The following is a 6375-nucleotide window of genomic DNA, read 5'->3' on the forward strand; positions in this document are numbered from 1 at the left end:
AGCAACTTGAAGCTAGTTTAATGTCATAGCAGCAGTATTTCGCAAGAGCTCGAGTCGAAAGAGAAAAAAATAATTAAGCAAATGTGACACACTGAATGGCTTGCTAAAATCTGCTTAAATATATTGTTCTACGTTAAGAACGTCAGCCAAAGTCGGCCCCCCACATTTTTACCACACCAAATCTGACCCCCTTTGCAAAAAGTTTGGACACCCCTGTCTTAGATCATTTATTTTTTATACCGTTTGAGGCTAGACCTAAGTATTTTACTTTTAAATAGCAGCAGCCATAGTTTTTTTCCCCCCAATATCATTCAGCCCTAGCTTCAACACAATATATTTACAAACACCCGACTTTTATTTTTAAGCAAAAATTAACTACTTAAATTATTAAAACACTCATATGCGCTCCTTCATTTGTCTCACACAAACATAAAAGAAAGACTTTTGGACAATAAAGATATTTTAAGTTTTTCATTGAAGCCAAATGGTAGATGTGCAGCAGATTTAATTTGTCACTAAAAAGACAGAAATGTCAGCCAATTAGTTACAAACAAAAGGTGCTAAGCCAACATAAGGTAGTTTTTTGTTTGTGCTAATGTTTAGTATGAATTAGTAATTTAGTTTATAGGTATATTTATATTTTTTTGTGGGAATATGTGTTTGAACGATTTGTTAAGAGCGTTGTTTAAAAAATATAAAAAAGCATTTCATGGCATTAAAGCTCGCGGACCTTTGCTATGCAAGTTAGCCAATTGTTCTCTTAGATCATCATGTCCAAAGTCCGGTCCGTGGGCCAAATGCAGCCCGTGGTCAAATTTCATCCGGCCCCCAGCCTCTGTCATAAAATCAATAACGTCTGGCCCGAATACAGACTTAATAAATTGGTCAGCAGTACAGCAACCAGCATATGAAGTAGCTTACCCACATAATGCTGCCCATTTACCCACTAAAAGGCAGCAGCACTTTAACCCTTTATTGCCAAATGTATCACATTTAATACAATTAAAATTTCATGATTTTGAGACTAATTTAGAATTATGACATTTCTTTTTGAAAAAAAAAAAAAAGTGATGGATGCAAGTCAAACACATGCATCTATAGGTTCCATGAGGAAAAAAAACACATCATTGAGCATGGGTTATATGGAGCGCTTATTACACATATTCATTTGGACTTTTCTTTATACATATTTGAAAAAAAGGTTTCATTAGGACCTTATTTTTCAAATTTAGGGATTCTCTGATAATTGCTTCATGTTGGAGGTATTTAAGGGCTAAGCAACATTTCTCCGTGTGACCCATTACTTCCATTTTCTAAAATGGTGTAAGCAACATTACTCCGTGTGACCCATTACTTCCATTTTCTACAATGGTGACAATCAACAACAAAAAAAAGAAAGTTGACTGTGACGGCCGACGCTTCAAGGATAGGTGGAAATAGACTAATTCTTCACTAAAATACGCAAAAACTGTGTCTGCCTCATTTGCAAAGAGACGTCGCTGTTTTTAAACATTTCAATGTGAGGCAATATTACTAAACAAGACACGCTGACATGTACGATAAGATTACAGGGAAGATACGCAGCGAGAAATTGAAGCAACTTGAAGCGAGTGTAATGTCACAGCAGCATTTCGCAAGAGCCCGAGAGTCGAAAGAGAAAAAAATAATTAAGCTAACGTGACACACTGAATGGTTTGCTAAAATTTGCTTAACTATATTGTTCTACGTTAAGGACGTCAGCCCCCCACATTTTTCCACACCAAATCTGACCCCCTTTGCAAAAAGTTTGGACACCCCAGTCTTAGATCATTTATTTTTTTATACCGTTTGAGGCAAACCTAAGTATTTTACTTTTAAATAGCAGCAGCCATAGTTTTTTCCCCCCAATATCATTCAGCCAATAGCTTCAACACAATATATTTACAAACACCCAACTTTTATTTTTAAGCAAAAATTGAACAACTTAAATTACTAACAGAACACTCATATGCGCTCCTTCATTTATCTGGTATCAACATCTAAAAGAACAACTTTTGGACAATAAAGACATGTGTTTGAACGATTTGTTAAGAGCGTTGTTTAAAAAAAAAAAAAAAAAAAAAAAAAAAAAGCATTTCATAGCATTTAAGCTAGTGGACCTTTGCTATGCAAGTTAGCCAATTGTTCTCTTAGATCAGACATGTTCAAAGTCCGGCCCGGGGGCCACCTTAATGAATTGGTCAGCAGTACTGCAACCAGCATATGAAGTAGCGTACACACAAAATGCTGCCCTTCATTTACCCACTAAAAGGGAGCAGCACTTTAACCCTTTATTGCCAAATGTATCACATTTGATACAACTGGACAACAAATGGACACCCCTGTCTTAGATCATTTATTTTTTATACCGTTTGAGGCTAAACCAAAGTATTTTACTTTTAAATAGCAGCATCCATAGCCCCCGCCCCAATATCATTCAGCCCTAGCTTCAACACAAAATATTTCCAAACACCCAACTTTTATTTTTAAGCAAAAATTTAACAACTTAATGAACAAAACACTGATATGCGCGCCTTCATTTGTCTCATATCAACATCTAAAAGAACAACTTTTGGACAATAAAGATATTTTAAAGTTTTCATTAATGACGAACGGTAAATGTACAGCAAATTAAAATTTGCTTGTCACTAAAAAGCCGTTGGACATGGCAGCCAATTAATTACAAACAAAAGGTGTTTTGCTTTCATTTCTTAGAAACTCTAGACAATTGCAGTGTAACAAAATGCACAAAAACTGGATTATGAGATTAGCACTGTGCTGGAAAAGCATGTTTACAATACTTTGCGATTTTGTTTCGCTAAAGCTAATCAGTCAACTGTAACGTGAATCGGAAGCTGCGTTCAAGACCCTGCGACATCCGCGTTGCGGTTCATCGCTTCGCCTTCCGATTCCGATTTGGTCTCCGAGCCGCGGCCGGACAAAAAACGGATAAGGTTTTGGCGTCTGTCCTTGCCACTCTTGCCTCGGAAGCAGAAGTACCAAATTAAAAGCGCTAAAATGACCAACAACAACAAGACCACCACCACCGCCACAATTGTGCCAGTGTTCGAAGTGTCCTGGTAGAAGGGGTTGCTGATAGGGTCGCTTTCCTTCTCCTCCAACGCGTTCCTGACGACGCACACGAAGCTTTCCACCCCGCTGGTATTCTGGTCGATGTGTTTGTGACTTTCTCTTGCCTTCATTTGATTTCCGGGTTGCAGTTTCCAAAAATACTCGACGGCTCCCCCGTCTGTGGATCCGTCGCAGTGTAACGTGCACTTCTCGGAAGAGGCCGAGCACTTCACCGGGCTCAAGTGCACTTTCGGTTTGTCCAGGGGTTTGATGAAGGTGGCAACGAAGACGTCGTCCATCTCCACATTGTTGAGCGACAGCGTGAACCTGCCCGCATCCGTTGCGACTGGATCCTTAATAATTAGCACACCGGTTGTCACGTCTAGGATCGTTCGGTTTTTGAAGTCTTTGCCGTAGTAGTCGACTTTGACGCCACTCCTGTCGACCCACTCGGCCAAAAGAGCGCCGTTCCGCTTCCACTCCAGGCTAGTGATAGGACCTTGAGTTTGGGGTTCGAGTTTCAATGCCTTGCCCTCGTTAAATGGGACGGGAACGTCCCTCCCGACGGCGGAAAGCAGGAACGACGACAAAATTAGAGAAAAAAAACCCTCCCGCTTCATATTCGCTCACCGAGTGGATTTTAAGCAACTCAATTTTAAGTCTCACTCACTCCAGAATATGTCGGCTCATGTATGAGAAACAGACAAAAACGACGCAACACGCCGATTCGTGGTAGCAACTCGGAATACGCCCTTTGGATCAGTTGTCTACGTTGATGCCTGACGAAAAATATCAGTCTTGAATTCCAATGGGACTTTGATCGTCTCCATAAATGCGGTTGAACGATGAACAAAAGTAAAAAAAAAAAAAAAAAAAAAAAAGGAGAAAATGCGTTGTTTGAGCGTTACTTTATCACGCACAAATGGTCTTTGGTACACTTTATAAACTCAATTTTAATCAGGCGCACAGAGGTCAGCATTTATGAAACCGAAACTAACTTCTGGTGCTGGCAGTGAGACAGTGGGGAGGGCGGTGTACATAAACCATGTTAACCCCAAAGGGGAGACTTGAACCCTTAATAAAGCAAATGACATCTTTTGGTCATTAAAAAGGGAATTATATATAAAGCAAAGCAATATAATGCTCATATAAGCTATGTAAATGAAATTAAACTGAGTCAAAACAAACATACTCTAAAGTAGAGTTCTTTCATAGTGTTAACTCAGTGTATGCCATTGACAGTGATAGACGTCCAATTCATTTAAACTGGGTGCACTGGCCTTAAATGTTTATCTGCATTAAAGAAGCTGAGGCAGTCTGCACATTTCAGATTAGATTTAAAACGTTCCTATTCAACAAAGCTTATGGTCAGGCTAATTTAAGTCGGAGTAGACTCAAAAGTTTAGTCTAAGCTGCACTAGAAGCTATACACTGTAAAGCTGGGGGAAGTACAGCCACTGAGTTCTACCTCCTTTTTCTCACTCTACCTACCACTTATCTTACTTTATTTCTATTTTCCAATGTTAATATATAGTTGTCTAGTCTCTTCATCACTAGTCACCCGGCGTCCCCTTTAGGGGAGGGGCTATTTTTCAGCTGCAGCCTCCTGACTGTCCGGACCCCTGGCTGGATGGACGTCCTCGTTACTACCCCCGTTTCATCTGGCTAGATGGACCTCTTCTTGTTCCTTTACTCTATTGCATCTTTACAAACTGTAACTTCGCCTGCTAATTCCCATTAGCAGTCCTGGGGCTTCCTGTCTATCCGTCCTGGGAGTGGATCTCTCCTGACTGTGTTACTCCCCATGGTTTCTCATTTTCTCAAAAATACTCTGGAGTTTTTGGAGTTTTTCTTAGCCGACATGGAGGGTCAAAGGATGGGGGATACCCAGAGGCGTCGGGTCCCATTAGGCAAACCAGGCAAATGCCTAGGGCCCCCAGCCAGCAGGGGCCCCCAGAGGGCCAAGAGATTTAGCACATGTAGCTTTACTGCACTGTCGCAGCAACAAGTGTAGGGAGTGTTTCAATACCATGGAATCATTTGGCAGATTATCTAACGATTCTGCTATCAATCCCAATCCGCACTAACCATGTATCGTAGATTATGCTTGTTTTTATATGCCAAATATATTATGCCAGTTTGCTCTCCCACAGCTTTTATACGCGCACTCCCAAGCTATTATGAGGAATACAGTTTTAGCCCATAATCATGTGCTTACCGGTGATTGCTCACATTCTGCTGATAAGTAGATACACACATATGTTGATTCATCACACGTCTCAGTACTTTTCCACCAAGCTACAGTACTTTAAGTGCAAATGTGTGTTCATAACAAAGAAATCTTGCCTGCTCAAAAGTGTGACTGTTAATTCAATCAGGAGTATGACTTTTAATTCAATCAAGAAGTGTGACTGTTCAATCAGTGACTAGAATACTGCCACGTTGGACAACAGTGATGTAACTGTATTCCGCCCATCAACAAGCCCTAAATAAAGGTTAGCAGCGCAGGGGAGTTCGGAGAAAGACTTCGATGAGACATTGGTCGCGGAACATGTCTCCTGGCTCTCCCAACCTGCAGGTTGAAAAACGTCAACTCTCTAACTCTGTCTCACTTTAAGCCCTGCCTTTTGTCAGCTTGCCTTGGGTAACTAACTAAGTTAAAGTACAAGTTTTAGACCCAACAGTTGCCAGGTTTTTTTAATGTTGATTTTCACAGGCCACCTCATTATTCATGTGACTACTTAAAGAAATGGTTATTTTTTCCCAAAAAGTCTATTAATGGGTCTATCGTATTCCTCGTCGAATACTCTATAAGAAAAATATAACATCTATGCAGCTAAAATAATCCTAAACAATTTTATTGGCTAATTTAATACTCATTTCTGTCGGTAGTCCACCAATCGGTGGTTTTCACGGAATAATTTGAATTTGGTGGGTTGTAGGGCCAATCTGACAACTGATTTCACACAAAGGTATATACCTCCGCATCCGATGGTGGTAATTTGTGTTGCTACTCTTTCTTCTATTGCTCCAAGTCCAACTGTCCCCCTTACTTGCACATGCTCGAAGGGCCCCATGTTGCTTGTTGCCTGGGGACCCTTGCTACGCCTCTGGGGATACCCAGGACTTGAATTTATTTATTCATCTTTGTTGCTTCATTTGCTGTTTCTGATTGTGTATCATATTGCCTTTGCAAAGCCCTTTGAGACAACGTTGTTGTGATCCACGGCTATACAAATAAAATTGAATTGAATTGAATTATCTTTCGGTGCCATTGACTGATCA

General features: G+C 40.3%; 1 long non-coding RNA gene across 2 annotated transcripts in view; it reads right to left on the bottom strand.

Moving 5' to 3' along the window:
* Nucleotides 1-6375, bottom strand: part of LOC130923510 (uncharacterized) — a 226808-nt gene that overhangs the window by 196952 nt on the left and 23481 nt on the right. The gene's annotated exons all lie outside the window — the stretch shown is intronic.

This window comes from Corythoichthys intestinalis, chromosome 10 (genome assembly GCF_030265065.1).
Source record: "Corythoichthys intestinalis isolate RoL2023-P3 chromosome 10, ASM3026506v1, whole genome shotgun sequence".
NCBI lineage: Eukaryota > Metazoa > Chordata > Actinopteri > Syngnathiformes > Syngnathidae > Corythoichthys > Corythoichthys intestinalis.